Consider the following 18,277-nt stretch of genomic DNA (forward strand, 5'->3'; position numbering starts at 1 on the left):
GTTAGACATAGAGAAGCTTTTAGAAGAAAAACACAAACCGACCTAAACTTAGTCTCAGCTCTCTTTCACGCTTAAGGGGAAACCACACAGAAAAACTAAGGGGAACAAGCTGAAATCTCTGGAATTTGTGGTGAGGATTTGGAGGTTTAGCTCAAGAGTACATCAAGAACTAAAACAGGGATTAAGGTAAGCATCTAACTCTACTTTCTGTGGTTGAATTCTGGGTTCTAGCTGGGTTTTGGTTAAGTGCTGAAACAAGTATAGTTTTGGTGTTTTAAGGCAGAATTAAGAAGGAAGTTTGGGAATTTAACTTGGTTATAGCTTGGTGAAGTGATTCAACAGCAAAGGTAAGTCTCAACTCCTGGTTTAGAGGCTTTAAATTGGGTTTGTGTGGCTGGTTTGAGTGTTTATAGCACTTGGGTTTCAGAAATTGAAAGGAGGAGATTAGAGTGTGCTAGGCTATTTTTTCTTGGGAGTTATGTTGTTTAGATCATGCTAAAGAAGTTGGGAACTAACTGATTAGGAGTTGGGAAGCTTTGGGGTGCTTTAAGGTGAGGTTTCAGACTTACAAATGGTGTAAATTCTGGGTTCAAAGGGAAGGGTCGCGGCTCTGTCCTAGAGCGTTGCGGCCCTAGCATGCAAAAGAGCCAAGAAGGCTCAGCCAAGGGAGAGTGCCGCGGCGCCCAAGGCAAGGGCCACGGCGTGTGTGTGGTTTAGTGTGGGGGTTGGTTCTGTTTTGGGGAAGGGTCGTGGCTAAGCTTTAGGGGCCGCAGCCCTTGGTTGCACACATGAGTTTTTTAGGGTTTTAGGCACAGGAAAGTGGTCTAGTGTGCTCGGGTTTGGTTTCACCACCGTGCTTAGTGGAATTTGGAATCCCGGGAGTTAGTTTTGTAATTGGAAACCTATATTGGAGAATTAATGGAACCCTAAACTTTGGTTGTGACTAGGTGACAAAGACTTAGGCTCGGGAACAGATCGTTCTTGAGAGGCGTTGCTCGTAATTCAATAATCGCACAGACTAAAGGTAAGAAAACTGCACCTGATTGATTATATGAGATGGGACTAAGGGCTCCCTAATGTAAATGCTTGAGAAGATGGTATTATGCCATGCAAGCCATTTAGTGAACCAATAGCCTAAGGGTGCCAAGGGTTTCACTAGCGCACTGGGCGCGGCTCGGCCACTGGTAGCCAAGGACAGCTTATTATGCACTGAGCTCGGTTTAAGCAGGCAGAAATCAGTGGGTTAAACAGAGGGTGCGGCCTAAGTCGTCGGCCCTGAATATTATGTGATATGAATATTATATGTGGTAGAATATATCTTGAATTTGGTTGTATATGCTGAATACCTGTTGAGAATTATCTGATGGGAATACATGCATATTGAATTATTTGTCTGTTATTATTGTTTGAGTTGTTTGTGATGTTTTCTTGCTGGGCTTTGGCTCATGGGTGCTACGTGGTGCAGGTAAAGGCAAGAGCAAGTTAGATCAACCCTGATTGGAGAGCTCAGCGAGCAGGATGTACATAGCTAGGCGCTCGGCCACCACAGTTGAGATCTAAGCAAGGACATGGTACCTAAAGACTGTCTGCTTTGCCTTAGTATGGTTAGTTGATATACATGTATTTTTTTGGGAGACTGTAAAATTGTTCTAACTTTGTTTTCATATGGGATCCCATGTTTACTACAGTTTAAATATATGAAATGAGTCTTTTGAGACCAAAACCTTTTTAACCTTAGCTTTTACATGTTTAGTGACACGTTTTCAAATTAAAGACTTGATTAGCAAGTCCTGCACCTTTATAAGTACACAGTGTAACGGTCCTGGCAATCCAGGGCGTTACAACCATGGTCTACTCTTAATTGCACTTTTGAGTACAAATGACTCTCTTAATGAGTTAAGAACTATTTTAACACAAAGTGTAATAGTCCTACATTATTAGAGCGTTACAACTTCGTATCATAGTTCAAAAGGCCTTATGGTTCCTGCAGAAGTGTTGAATATGTACGCTTGCTGCTAAAGACAAGCTCGACTCACGGTTTGGTAACTAATGAGTTGAATATGTGTTTAACTGCTTAAGGGTGCTTTATACTTTATCTTCGTGCTAGAATAGGGAGCAATGAATTATACTGATAGGGCTTGGCCCTTGAGTGCTATGCGAATTTGAAAAGACATGTTTATTAGCATTTATGTTGTATGTGAAAATTGTAGAAATGCTTATGAGAATTATCATTACATGTGTTGCTTAACTGTTCGGTTATGGACTATGGGATGGTTTTTGGACATCGTTATCATTGCATGATAAGTCGAGTCTTTGGTTGCAGATATACTTGAGAAGTCATGTCTTCAAGGAGATCAATGTGACTAGTTGGCACTGATATCAAGGCTATAGATGATAATTTGGGTCAGATCCTCCACCTGCTCCTCAGAATTGGCAAGAAATGTTTAAAAAACTGCAAGCAAGACTTCTAAGGTAGGAAGAAAATATTAGACAACTCAGACAGTAGGTTTTGCCAAGGAATGGTGCCTCGCCTGCACCACCTGTAGAGGTACCAATTTTGGGACAACCAGACGTCAAAAGCAGATGGGAACCGTTATATGAGATGTTCAAGAAACAACGCACTCCAACTTTTGAGGTAGGCCCATATCCACTAAAGGCTGAGCAGTCGATGAGCATGATCACCTCTATCCTTCACTTCATGAGGGTGGTAGGTAATGACTGGGTGGCCTGTGCCAGGTATATGAAGCAGGATGATGCCCAAATTTGTTAGGAGGTAGTCTCCTGGACCCAAAATGTAGCTGTGATGAACTAGGAGGAGTTAAGAAGTTGTTTCATGATAATTACTACAATGATGCAGTTTGAACTACAAAGATGGATGAGTTTGTGAATTTGGTTCAGGGTGACATGTCACTGACATAGTACGCTCTGAAGTTTGATAGGTTGGCCAAGGTCACCTATGACTTGGTGCCAACGGATGTAACTAGGAAGGAACGGTTTTTTCGTGGGATAAACACTATGACAGCCCATCATGTCAAAATTACATATGTCCATGGATTGACCACTTATGCTTGGGTAGTAGAGAAGGCTCTTACTGCTGAGTGTACTGCCAGGCACAAACCCCGGAGGGTGGTAACTCTCTCTATTGCTTCTGGTAGGGGCAGAGGCCCTAGTGACACAGGAGAAAGGTCGCAGATATATTTGGTGCCCGTAGTCTAGAAAGGAGATTTCGGGGTGGTCAGGGTGGCAATCAAGGCGAAAGTGAAATCTAGAAGAACTACTCGGACTGTGCCAGGTTCAGGAGTTATCACTTGAGAGAATGTCGTGCAAAGGCATGCTTCCTATGTGGTGTGGTTTGACATCTTAAGAAGGACTGACCTCAGTTGAAAAAGGAGAAACCAAAGTGGGGTGGCAACTTGGTTCCATTTTGAGTGCTCACCTTGACATAGTCAGAGACTGAGGCTAGTCACTCGGTAGTGACAAGTCAGATTTCTAGAGCTTGCTCCTCTTATACTATGTTGATTGACTTTAGTGCTACACATTCTTTTGTATCAAGTAGGGTGATAAACAAACGTTGTATACCTTGTCATTTGTATGCTTTGAGATTTGGAATGGTGTTGCCTCATTGGGAATTGGTAGTCTCTAGAAGATGAGTCACATCACTAACAATAAAGGTAGATAGTAGGGAGTTGTCTATGGATTTGATTGAATTGACGATGGAGGATTTTGATATGATTCTAGTTATGGATTGGTTGGCTAAGTATAGGGCAACCATAGATTGTAAAATAAGAATTGTGATCTACGAGTTTTTCAATGTGTTTTCAGAGGATCTACCGAGATTGCGCAGTATGTGAAGATTGAGTTTGTTATTGAGTTGGCACTAGGAACAGAAAAAGTATCTAGGGAACCATATAGAATGGCACCAGGTGGAATAAAAGAATTGAAGGTTCAGTTGCAGGAACTGCTTGATTTGGGATTCATCAGACCTAGTTTCTCCCTCTGGGGTGCACCAGATTTTTTTTGTGAAGAAGAAGGATGGAATGTTGAGGATGTGTATTAACTACCTTGAACTGAATAAAATGGCAATGAAGAACAAGCATCCACTGCCAAGGATTGACGACTTGTTTGACTAGTTGCAAGGTAAGATGGTTTTTTCAAAGATTGATCTTTGAGGTGGTTATCACCAGTTGAGGATCAAGGAGGAGGATATTGCGAAGACAATCGTTTGCATAAGGTATGGACATTATGAGTTTTTGTTATGTCTGTTGGACAAACCAATGCCCTAGCAGCATTCATGGATCTAATTAACAGGGTATTCAATGACTATCTGGACATGTTCATGATTGTGTTCATCAATGACATTCTTATTTACTCCCAGTTAGAGACAAAACACAAGCAACATCTTCATTTGGTATTACAGTGGTTGAGAGAACACAAACTACATGTCAAGTTCCAGATGTGGGAGTTCTTATTACCTCAAGTGACATTTATTTGTCATATTGTCAATAAATACAAGACTATGGTCGAACTGACCAAGGTAGAGGCGGTGAAAGATTTGCCAAGACTATGGTGGCTTCAGAGATTAGAAGTATCCTCGGTTTGGTGGGATACTATTAATGTTTTGTTGAATGGTTCTCCAGGATTGGAATTGTAACGACCTGGTTAGCCAAGACCGCTACACTTTGTACTTATAAAGGTGAAAGACTTGCTAATCAAGTCATTAGTTTTAAAACGTGTCACTAAACATGTATGTTCTAGGGTTTGAAAGATTTTGGTTTCAAAAGTTTCATTTTATACAATTAAACTGTTATTTACACGGGATCCCAAAAGAAACAAAGTTAAAAGTAGGTTTACAGACTCCCAAAAGTACATGAGTAATCATTAGCCATACTAAGGCAAAATAGATAGTCTTTGGGTCTCGCGTCCCTGCCTAAACCTCAACCGTGGCGGCTGAGTGGCTGGCCATGTACATTTCACTCGCTGGGCTCTCCAATCAAGGCTGATCCAACTTGCCCTTGCCTTTACCTGCACCACGTACCACCTGTGAGCCAAGGCCCAGCAAGAAAACATGAAATGCAAGACGATCAATGATATCAGATAGTAAAATTCACCAAGCATGAACTTTCATCAAATAATCCACATAATATTATTCAGCAAATATTCAGAGTCATGGATGCAATCAAACATTTATATCACATAATAATCAGGGCCGACAACTTAGGCCGCACCCTCTGTTTATCCCATTGACTCCAGCCCGCTTAAACCGAGCTCAGTGCATATTAAGCTGTCCTCGGCTACCAGTGGCGAGCCGCGACCTGTGCGCTAGTGTAACCCTTGGCACCCTTAGGCCGTTGGTTTACTAAATGGCTTGCATGGCATAATACCATCTTTTCAAGCATTCACGATAGGGAACCCTTAGTCCCGTCTCATATATTTAACCAAGTGCATTTTTCTTACCTTTAATCTTTGTTGTAATTAGTTACGAGCAACACTCCTCAGGCACGATCCGTTCCCTAGCCTAAGCTTTCATCACCAAGTCACAATCAAAGTGTAAGGTTCCATTAATATCCAAATATAGATTTTCAGGTTCAAAACTAACTTCGGGGAAATCGAATCCCGCCAAGCATGGTGGCAAAAACGATCCTGAACATTATAGACCACATTCCCATGCCTAAAATCCCTATAAGTTCATGTGCATAACTATGGGCTGCAGCCCTTGAAGCTTAGCCGCGGCCCTAGCCTCAAACAGAGTGAAGGACCACCCCTGAAAAAGGACACGCGCCATGGCCCTTGCCTTGGGCGCTGCGGCGCTCACCTTTGGCGGAGCCCTCTTGGCTCATTTCCATCCTATGGCCGCAGTGCTCTAGAACTGAGCTGCGACCCTTCCCTTTGAACCCAGAATTCCCACCATTTCTAGGCTTAAAACCTTAGCCAAAACCACCCTTAAGCTTCCTACTTTAACACCCAACAATTCCAACACTTTTAGCATGACTTAAAAAACATAATTCCACAGAAAACACAGCCTAACATACACTAGAATTCTCTTTTCAATTTCTGAAACTCAAGAGCTATAAACACTCAAACCAGTCATTAAAACCCAAATTAAAACTTCTAAATCATAAGTTGAGACTTACCTCTTCTGTTGGACCACTTCACCAAGCCAAAACCAAGTTAATTCCCAAGCTTCCCTCCTTAATTTTGTCTTTAAACATCAAAACCATATTTACCTCAAAACCTAACCAAAACTCAGAATTTCTAACCACAGAAAATGGAATTGAGTGCTTACCTTAGCCCTGATTTAGTTCTTGATCAATTCCTGAGCTAAGCCTCCAAATCCCCACCTCAATTCTCAGAAATTCCCAGCTTGATTCACCAAATTCTCAATGGTTGCCTCTTTCTGTTTCCTTGAATGAGAGAGTAAAGAGAAGGGTTGAGAAAGAGTCGGTCTAATATTTCTGTCTACTATTTTCCTTAAGTTTGTCTTACTTGTTAAGTTAATCCCAAAGCTCGGGGTGCTGGAACTGTCCCCGAGGGAAAAATGGTAAAATCCCCCAATATTCCCGCCTAGACTTCCTAACCTCAAATATATCTCCATATATTTATTTTCATAACCCGATAGTCTAAATAACTACCCAATACCCTAAATACCCCTGACTTATCCAAAGTCAGCCGCTAAGCCCTGTTGTGACTTTTTTCCCGCTAACTAGCTCTAGGATCGCCTTCAGTTGTGCTCTACAGATCTATCTACCCACATAATAATGTGGTTCTCACAATTACCATATGCACTTACCACATTAAAGCCAATATAATCACACAAGCATCATTAACCATATAATCATGCATTTAAATCAATAAAGTCATGCAAATCATATTTAACCCAGTAATGCCCTCACGGCACACTAATCAAGGCCCTTAAGCCTCATTAGTGAATTTCGGGTCGTTACAACTATCCCCTCCTAATGAGAATTTCGTCCTCGAAATTTACCTGAATTGCTCGGGATACTGATCCTGCATCGCTGTCTCTAACTCCCAGGTCGCTTCCTCGACCTTGCTGTTTCTCCATAATACTTTCACTAACGGAATTGTCTTATTTCGTAAGACTTTATCTTTCTGATCCACAATCTGAACTGGTCGCTCCTCATAGGACAAGTCTGTCTGCAATTCTAAGTCCTCATACTTCAAAACATGTGTCATATCAGAAACATACTTCTGCAGCATGGAAACATGAAACACATTATGAACTCCTGATAGCGACTGTGGCAAGGCCAACCTATAAGCCACCTGTCCAATCCTCTCTAGGATCTAAAAAGGTCCAACATACCGAGGGCTCAACTTGCCCTTCACTCCAAACCTCCTCACACCTCTCAATGGTGAAACTCGCAGAAACACGTGGTCCCCAACCTGGAACTCCACGTTCTTACGCTTAGGGTCAGCGTAGATTTTCTGCCTACTCTGCGAGGCAAGCATTCTTGCTTGAATCTTCTCAACAGCCTCATTGGTCTTCTGAACCATGTCTGGCCCTAAGTACCTCCTCTCACCCATCTCATCCCAGTGTATGGTTGACCTACATTGGGATGATTACTTACTCCAATCAATGGTAAGTACCTACTCGAAGACCCCTCGAATTCAATCACACACGCCCTAAGCATGTCCTCCAATACTTGAATCGTCCTCTCAGACTGTCCATCAGTCTGAGGGTGAAAAGCTGTGCTAAATTTCAACTGAGTCCCCATAGCTCTCTGCAGAGCTCCATAAAACTTAGAGGTAAAGAAGGGCTCTCGATCAGATACAATAGACTTTGGAACCCCATGGAGACGAACTATCTCCCTCACATACAGCTCTGCATATTGTTCCACTGAATAAGTCGACCTCACTGGCAGAAAATGAGCTGACTTGGTATATCTATCCACTATCACCCACACCGAGTCACGAAGTCCAACTGTCCTGGGTAATCCTCCTACGAAATCCATTGTAATATCCTCCCATTTCCACTCTAGGATACCCAAAGGCTGAAGCAATCCCACTGGTCACTGATGCTCAGCCTTAACCTGCTGACAAGTCAAACATCTAGGCACATACTCTACCACATCCTTCTTCACCCCGGGCCACCAATACAATGACCGCAGATCCTGATACATCTTCGTGGTACCCGGATGAAGTGAGTATGGCGTAGTGTGTGATTCATCTAGTATCTCTCGTCTGATCCCCTCATCTGCCGGAACACAAATCCATCCCTGATATCGAAGCAAACCTGTCTCAAAAACTGAATAACCATTAGTTGTTCCCACTAAGACATGCTGCCTAGCTTCCTGCAACTGCGCATCAACCAACTGACCTTCCTTGACCCGCTCTAACAGGGTTGACTGCAAAGTAATATTAGCTAACCGGCCTACCACCAGTTCTATACTCGCCCTAGCCATCTCATCAGCTAATTCCCTCGAGATCTGGGTGGAACTATACAACTGTCCTGGGCCCCTCCAGCTCAATGCATCTACCACCACGTTGGCTTTCCCAGGGTGGTAAAGGATGTCAAAGTCATAATCCTTAACCAACTCCAGCCAACGTCTCTGCCGCATATTCAAATCCTTCTGGGTAAAGAAATACTTCAGACTCTTATGATCAGTGTATATCTCGCACTACTCCCCATACAGATAGTGACGCCACACCTTGAATGCGAAAACCACTGCTGCTAACTCCAAATCATGAGTCGGATACTGCTGCTCATATTCCTTTAGCTGCCGAGATACATAGGCTATAACTTTCTCATTCTGCATCAGCACGTAGCCTAGTCCCATCCTCGATGCATCACAGTAGACCACAAAGTTTCCTTCCTCTGAAAGAGGACTCAACACGGGTGCAGAGATAAGTCGTCGCTTCAACTCTTGGAAATTGTTCTCACACTTCTCTGACCAAACGAACTTCTGATTCTTCCTGTCAACTCTGTCATCGGTGAAGAAATCTTTGAGAACCCCTCTACAAACCTCCTATAGTAAACGACCAACCCAAGGAAGCTTCGTACCTCCGAGGCGTTCCTCGGCCTCGGCCAATCGCTAACTGCTTCTACCTTGGACGGATCCACCTTAATCCCTTATGCCCCTACTATGTGTCCAATGAAAGTCACCTCTCGTAACCAAAATTCACACTTCTTAAACTTAGCGTACAATTGATGCTCTCTCAACCTCTGCAAAACCTGTCGGAAATGCTGCTCGTGCTCTGCCTCTAAACTGGAGTATACCAAAATGTCGTCGATTAAGACAATGACGAACTAATCCAAGAAGTCCTTGAACACCCTATTCATTAAGTCCATGAAGGCTGCTGGGGCATTGGTCAGACCAAAAGACATGACCAAGAACTCATAATGTCCATATCGTGTCCGGAAGGCCGTCTTCGGTATATCCTCATCCTTGATCCTCACCTAGTGATAACCAGATCGAAGATCAATCTTTGAGAACACCGTCTTTCCCTACAGCTGATCGAACAAGTCATCAATCCTTGGTAGAGGGTACTTATTCTTAATAGTCAACTTGTTCAATTCTCTGTAACCTATGCACATCCTCAAGGTCCCATCATTCTTCTTAACAAACAACACTGGAGCGCCGCATGGAGATTAGCTAGGCCTGATGAATCCCAAATCCAGAAGTTCTTGCAACTGTATCTTAAAATCTTTCAGTTGCTGGCGCCATTCTGTACGGTGTTCTAGATACTGGTTCTGTCCCCGGTGCTAACTCAATCTCAAATCGAATCTCCCTGCGCGGCAGAAACCCTGGCAGATCCTCAGGAAATACATCTAAGAACTCACACACCAATCTGGTCTTTCCGTGCACTGCTGGCATAACTCTAGCGGTATCCACCACTCTGGCCAGAAAACCTATGCATCTCCCTTGCAACAAGTCTCTAGCTCTGAATGCTGAAATCATAGGTACGCGGGGTCCAGACACCGCACCAACAAAGACAAAAGGGTCCTCATCCTCAGGCTCAAAAGTAACCATCTTCTTCCTACAGTCAATTGTAGCTCCATACCTGGCCAACCAATCCGTCCCTAAGATCATATCAAAATCGTCCATATCTAGCTCAATCAGATCCACTGAAAGTTCCCTACTATCAACCACCACTAGCAGTGCCCTAATCCATCTCCTAGAAACTACCAGTTCCCCTGTAGGCAATAAAGTCCCAAAACCTGCAGTCCGATACTCGCTAGGTCTACACAATCTATCAATCACCCTACTAGAAACAAAAGAATGCGTAGCACTAGAATCAATCAATACTGTAAAAGGAAAACCAACACTAGAAAGCTGATCTGTCACTACCGAAGGACTAGCCTCAGCCCCTGCCTGGGTCAAGGTGAATACTCGAGTTGGAGTCAAGCTATCAACCTTTCCTACTTCACCTTTCTTCACCGTTGGGCAGTCTTTCCTAAGATGCCGTACTGTCCCACACACAAAACATGCCTTGACCCGACACTCGCCCAAATGGCATCTTCTACACCTTGGGCACTCTGGACAGGTCCGCCATGCCTCACCGTCACCCTGACGGCCACCCTGACCACCCCGACCCCTCCTATCAAGATCAGCAGCGGTCGAAGTGTCAGGAGCCTTTCCCTTGAAGTCACTGGGGCCTCCACCCCTACCTGTCCCTGAATAAGGAGGCACCGCTTTGCGGCCCTCACGCCTCACTACACTCTCCCTCCATATCTTGTTCTCCGCTTCCTCCGCGGTAAGAGATTTCTCAACGGCCTGGGCATAAGTTATTCCTCCAGGTACCGTTGTAATCCTGACATCTCGGGCTATCATAGCATTAAGCTCCCTGATAAATCGATCTTGCCTAGCAACATCAGTAGGCACAAGATCTGGTGCAAACCTCGCAAGCCTATCAAACTTTAGGGCATATTCAGTAACAGTCATATTGCCCTGCACAAGACTCACGAACTCATTAACCTTTGCTGCTCTGACAGCAACATTGTAGTACTTCTGACTAAACAAATCTCTGAAACCTTCCCAACTCAAACTAGTAACATCCCTGGTCTGCGATGCCACTTCCCACCAGATGCGGGCATCCTCTCTCAACATATAAGTGGCACAGACCACTCTATCATGCCCCTCTATCCTCATAAAATCCAAAATTACAGTGATCATAGTTAGCCATTGCTTGACTTTCAATGGATCCGGTCCACCCTCAAAAATTGGGGGTTGCTGCTTCATGAACCGCTCATATAACGGCTCCCATCTGTTACCATCCACCCCAAACTGCACAACCGGTACCACTACAAATGGTACAATAGGGGCAACACTCCCTGATGGAGCCTGTTGACGCAGGATGCGAATTTGTTCACCCTAACTCTTTAATCGAGCCTGCATGTCTGCCATTAACTACTGCCAGTTCTTAGGGAATGGCGGAGGATTCTGGCTCTGATAATCACTCGCAGTCCCGGACCTAGTGCCGGCAAGTCGTGTAGATTTTCTTGGACGCATAGCTATCCAAGTCAATCTGCAAATAACGACTCGGCAGTCAGACCACGATGACAGGGTAAAAACTTCTCCAAGATTCATCAATAGAGCATAACCAACCACACAACATATAAGCATCCATTCTCATGCACTGGCTGCTAATAAGCACGCCTCCAATCTCGTTACACAATAACTATAAAACATGCATTCACCCATGCACAATATACAATTAGTAATCCATATATTCATTTACATGCACGACAATGCTAATAAACATGCCTAATATTTTCACACAACAGTCAAGGGCCAGGCCCTATCTGTGTCTCATGCTTCCTAATAATCCATTAAATAACAGCAGTCATAGCTCATTTTAGGCACATAAGCACATAAACACATATACACATTACCAAACCCTGATTTGAGCTTGTCTCAAGTAGCGAATGTACATGCCCCGCCTGTCTTGAGGAACTCTTAAACCTAGGACGCTCTGATACCAAGCTGTAATGCCCTGGTTAGCCAGGACCACTACACTGTGTACTTATAAAGGTGCAAGACTTGCTAATCAAGTCATTAGTTTTAAAACGTGTCACTAAACATGTATGTGTTGGGGTTTAAAAGAGTTTGGTTTCAAAAGTTTCATTTTATATAATTACATGAGTAATCATTAGCCATACTAAGGCAAAATAGACAGCCTTTGGGTCTCGCGTCCCTGCCTAAACCTCAACCGTGGTGGCTGAGTAGCTGGCCATGTACATTCCACTCGCTGAGCTCTCCAATCAAGGCTGATCCAACTTGCCCTTTCCTTTACCTGCACCACATAGCACCCATGAACCAAGGCCCAGCAAAAAAACATGAAATGCAACATGATCAATAATATCCGATAGTAAAATTTACCAAGCATGAACTTTCATCAAATAATCCACATAATATTATTCAGCATATATTCAGAGTCATGGATAGAATCAAACACTTATAACATTTATATCCCATAATAATCAGGGCCGACAACTTAGGTCGCGCCCTCTGTTTATCCCACTGACTCCGGCCCCTTAAACCGAGCTCAGTGCATAATAAGCTATCTTCGGCTACCAGTGGCTGAGCCACGCCCTGTGCGCTAGTGTAACCCTTGGCACCCTTAGGCCGTTGGTTCACTAAATGGCTTACATGGTATGGTACAATCTTTTCAAGCATTCACGATAGGGAATCCTTAGTCCTGTCTCATATATTTAACCAGGTGCAGTTTTCTTACCTTTAATCTTTGCTGTAATTAGTTACGAGCTACACTCCTCAGGCACGATCCGTTCCCGAGCCTAAGCTTTTATCACCTAGTCACAATCAATGTATAAGGTTCCATTAATATCCACATATAGATTTTTAGGTTCAAAACTAACTTCCGGGAAATCGAATCCCGCCAAGCATGGTGGCGAAAACGATCCCGAACATTATAGACCACATTCCCATGCCTAAAATCCCTAAAAGTTCAAGTGCATAACTAATGGCTGCTGCCCTTGAAGCTTAGTCGTGGCCCTAGCCTCAAACAAAGTGAAGGACCACCCCTGAAAGAGGACACGCGTCGCGGCGCTCACCTTTGGCGGAGCCCTCTTGGCTCATTTCCATCCTAGGGCCGCAGCTCTCTAGAACTGAGTCGCGAGCCTTCCCTTCGAACCCATAATTCCCACCATTTCTAGGCTTGAAACCTTAGCCAAAACCACCCTTAAGCTTCATACTTCAACACCCAACAATCCCAACACTTTTAGCATGACTTAAAAAACATAATTCCACAGAAAACACAGCCTAACATACACTAGAATTCTCTTTTCAATTTATGAAACTCAAGAGCTATAAACACTCAAACCAGTCATTCAAACCCAGATTAAAACTTCTAAATCATAAGTTGAGACATACCTCTTCTGCTGGACCACTTCACCACGCCAAAACCAAGTTAATTCCCAAGCTTCCCTCCTTAATTCTGTCTTTAAGTATCAAAACCATATTTACCTCAACACCCAACCAAAACTCAGAATTTCTAACCACAGAAAAGGGAATTAAGTGCTTACCTTAGCCTTGATTTAGTTCTTGATTAATTCCTGAGCTAAGCCTCCAAATCCCCACCTCAATTCTTTGAAATTCCTAGCTTGATTCACCAAATTCTCAATGGTTTCCTCTTTGTGTTTCCTTGAATGAGAGAGTAAAGAGAAGGGCTGAGAAAGAGTCAGTCTAATATTTCTATCTACTATTTTCCTTAAGTTTGCTTACTTGTTAAGTTAATCCCAAAGCTCGGGGTGCCGGAACCATCCCCTAGGGCAAAATGGTAAAATCCCCCAATATTCCCGCCTTCATAACCCGATAGTCTCAATAACTACCCAATACCCTAAATACCCCTGACTTATCCAAAGTCAGCCGCTAAGCCCCGTTGTGACTTTTTTCCCGCTAACTAGCTCTAGGATCACCTTGAGTCGTGCTCTGTAGATCTACCCACATAATAATGTGGTTCTCACAATTACCATATACACTTATCACATTAAAGCCAATATAATCACACAAGCATCGTTAACCATATAATCATGCATTTAAATCAATAAAGTCATGCAAATCATATTTAACCCAGTAATGCCCCCCTAGCACACTAATCAAGGCCCTTAAGCCTCATTAGCGAATTTGGGGTCGTTACAGGAATGCCTATGAAATTCTTTATCATCTGGGGAAATCCAATGTGGTCGCAGATGCTTTGAGCCACAGAGGTCCAAGACAGTTGTGTAGCTCGAAGCATATATCAGTGAAGTTGGTAGAGAACATGACCAAAGTCGGTAAAGCTTGTTGTAGGCCAGTTCGCCAACATTATTCTCAATTAGTGAAGCATCAAGAGGATGTCCTAGTTGGAGTTGCTGAGGACTTTACTAAGGATGAGATTAGTATATTGAAGTACAAAAATCAGATATGTATTTCGATGAATGTTGGTGTAACAACCCAAAACCACTAATAAGGCTTAAGGGCCTTCATTAGCATGTCGGGAGGGCATAATTAGTATATGTGCGATTAAATGGTTAAAATGCATGATTATGTGGCATGCATGATTAATATGATTATATGGATATATTATAGGCATGTTTATGAGTAGTAGATATGCATGTGGGCGCTTTATCGCTTATAAGGGCATATTTGTAATATTGGCTCATTCAGTGCATCAATGTGATTATTTGTGATGAATTGTTGAGACCACATTATTATGTGGATATATTTGCAGCATATGGCTCGAGACGGTCCTAGTGAGTAACAAAATAGTCACAGCAAGGTTTAATACCTGGCTCAAGGGGAATTTAGGGGATTTAGAGAACATTGTGGAATTTATAGATATTGAATAAATACTTGGTAATTAATTGGATATGACAGGATTAATTGGTGAATATTAGGAACATTAGAGGAATTAGCGGGAAACTGGGGAAATTACCCTTAGAACAATTAAAGGGCTAAGTGATTAGTGCTCAAAAATATCATTTTATTAGTCTTAAAAGTGTAAAATTAATTAAGTTTTAATTAATATTTTCACGGATTTATTGTCATATATTTTATATTTGAAAATATTAATTTTAATTTAATTTGTGTTTAATTTTCAAGAAATAAAATATGTTTTTGACACAAAGAAAAAGAAATGAGAAAGAAAGAATTAAAATTGAAGAAATCATGAAGAAAATGATATTTTTTGAAGGAGAAATAGGCCCAAAATCAAGCCCAAAATGGAGCCAGTCGCCAGCCAGCCGCCACTGCCACGTCTTACACGATCTGCCCCCTGACGCGTGTCTGACGCGCCTGCCATGCTCCCCCGTGCCCGACAACTTCTCTACAGACTGACGCGCTGCCACGCTGACAGCTGCCACCTGACGCGCCTGACAAGCCAACCGAATTTCGCCACCTGTCCTTGTTGTCAGCCTTTGTCTCCCACGGCTGAGCACCAATTTCCCCACTTTGCACCTATTTTTCAGCCATTTCCCCATTATTTTATACACGATTTTTACACATTTTTTAACTCTATTTACACTATAAATAGAGGACCAAATGTAGGAAAATGATAGCAGATTGTGTAAGGTAGAATAGAGAGTATTGGAGAGAAAAACACTTATTTTTCATATTTTTCTTTTACATTTTTGTGAGTGAAAACAATGCCTATCCAGATGTCCGGATAGCGTTTAGATTGATGTCCTCGGGGAAGAAGAATTGTCGATGTTTTTCACGGTAGGTGACCAGAGCTTGCGGATGGACAGAAAGGCTTCGCCTCTCCCGTTTAGTGTCCGGATTACTCTTCCAAGCAAACACAACACGGAAACTCGTCAACTCTCCCGGACTCCCGAAGGGGTATCCTTCGGGGAAGCCCCTTCCAGGAGAAGCTCTTCGAGTGGTCTCCGCGGAAAAAGTTCCGTGCCTCGCACGGAACAAAACCAAACGGTCGAGTCCTGGAGGAGGCATATTTGGAATGATATCCACCTGACACAGGATCCCGCCTGACACGCCCGTCAGGTCAAAGCCGCACACATCCCAGCACGCCTAAGGGTACCTTTTCGCCTACTGTTCCGCTGACAACTTGGAGAAGACGGCTGACTTTGTGTGTTCCCCATACTTTCACGTAAATATACCCACATAGAGTCTTGTAACCATGCTACTACAGTAATTGTATCCCCTATTTATGGCTGGTGTAATTAAGACTCATGTAGGTAGAGAAAAACCCTAATCCGAAACCCTAGCTATAAAGACCCCTTCATTTTACAAGAAGAGGGACGGCCAACAAATCGCATAGCAAGAACTCTGCTAAAATCTCTCCAGCTTCTTCTTCTTTAAGAGAACCCGAGAGAAACATTTTGAGTGTGTGAAGTTCTTGTACACCAGCCATCTTACTGTAATCCTTTCCAAGTATAATAACATCGACTCGTGGATTTGGGCTCGTTAACGCCTGAACCACGTAAAAACACTGTTTGTTTAGTTACATTTCAGCACTTCTACAGTTCTTATCTTTTTATTATTCTGTTTGTATTCGTTTCCGAAAAACTCAGTAAACATTTTGGTGCTTTCATTGAGAGCTGTAGGAAGTTGTTAGTCAGCTCTTTTTCTGTATACGTTTTTTGTATTCACTTCGTGCTAAAGAGATGGTGACTACGAGAAAATCCGCTGTTGAAAAAAATGCTACGATCAACCCCGATACTGCGATGGAAGATGTGGTGCAAAGCGAACCCTTGAACTACCAAGGTGAAGACCCGACATCCCGCCAGGATCGGGTCAGTACCGAAGATACGACATACTTAGAAGACGAAGAAGAGTATGTCCAAGACGGTTATTACAAGGACGGCTGCTACTATGAGAAGGACCCAGAACTGGTCCAAGTAGCCGAAGAACTGGAGGTCACCAAAGCCAAGCTTGCTGAGCAGGAGCGCCTCAACGAAAAAATGCAGCGCATGATGGAGCGCCTCCAAAGCAAGTTCGGAGACCTAGGCGACTCGGACGAGGACGCCTCTGTTTTAGGTGGTGCTGATGCCGCTATGCCGGATCCAGCCGCTGCTGGACCATCCAAAGCCGCCCCTAACAAGGGCAAAGAAAAAGTCGGAGAGCCTGTACGCGCTGACGCCCCTGCACCTCCTAAAGGCGTGAATCACAAGGACGACTGCCCCCCCCCCCCCCCCGCGCGCAGAAGGTCTCTGGCGCTCCTAAGCCCAGACGTCCTTCAGCCCCAAGGGGGCACTCCGTGCCTAAAGGGCCCGGTGCTAAGGCACCCAGGCCTAGGGGAAGGAACAACCGCCCCAGTGATTCCGTTAACCAGGACGGTCGGGCTGCGAACTCGCACTCCGAAGATAGCTGGTCCACGGTGGACCTAAGAAGAAGGTTGGAGGCCAAGTATGAAAAGGCCAAAGGAGAAAAGGCCCGGCCTCGCGGAGATGACCTCCGAAATCATATTAATGACAAGCTCCGGGGACGTGACCTCCCGGAGAGTGATACGAAGAGGCTCGAGGAACAGATTGCTGCCTTGACCAAGCTGGTCCGAAAGCAAAGTGGGGCCCTGTCAGACTCTAAGGAGGAAGACCCGGAACCATGTATTCGGAGGATCGCGGAAACATCCCTCCCGGATAACTTCAATATGCCCCACATAGAATTATATGATGGGAGGACAGACCCGCGTACCCACCTAGCTAAATACAACAAAATGATGCAAGTGGCGCGTGTCAGTGAGGACGCCAAATGCATGTGCTTCTCACTCACCCTTACCAAGTCCGCGGAGGACTGGTGGAAAAGATTAGCTCCCGGATCAATCCACAGTTGGAAGGAGCTACAGTCCGCGTTCAGGAGGCAGTTTATTGCTGCCCGCGACCACGACATGGAGGTTGGTTCCTTAACCAACATCAAGCAGCAACCCACTGAGAACCTCAAAGCTTTCATTCAGAGAATGATGGAAGCTGCTGCAAAGACCAAGGTCAGCGATGACATGAAGCTGATCGCCCTTCAATCGGGCCTTACTGTCGGCTCCCTGCTATGGGGGGAAATGCAGAGGAGACGGGCAGAAACGCTGTCCGAATTCATGTCAAAGGCTCAGGGAATCATCAACCTTGAGGATGCCTACCAGCAGGCCTTTGGAGTTCCCCCAGCTCCAACGCCTTCCGTGACTGCGCCGAGCTTTGCTTCGCAAGCTCCCGCACCAGCCCTCACGCTTCCAGGAGCCCAATTCACTCCAAGTGTGTATGGGCCTTCCGCGTCTGCTCAGACGCCGAGTCAAACCCATTTCTCTGGGTATGGAGCTGTACAAACCGGATGTAGTATCGCTCCTGGCATGCCGCAGCCGCAAGCGGAAGCCCCAGAAC

This window comes from Humulus lupulus, chromosome 4, assembly GCF_963169125.1.
Source record: "Humulus lupulus chromosome 4, drHumLupu1.1, whole genome shotgun sequence".
Taxonomy (NCBI): domain Eukaryota; kingdom Viridiplantae; phylum Streptophyta; class Magnoliopsida; order Rosales; family Cannabaceae; genus Humulus; species Humulus lupulus.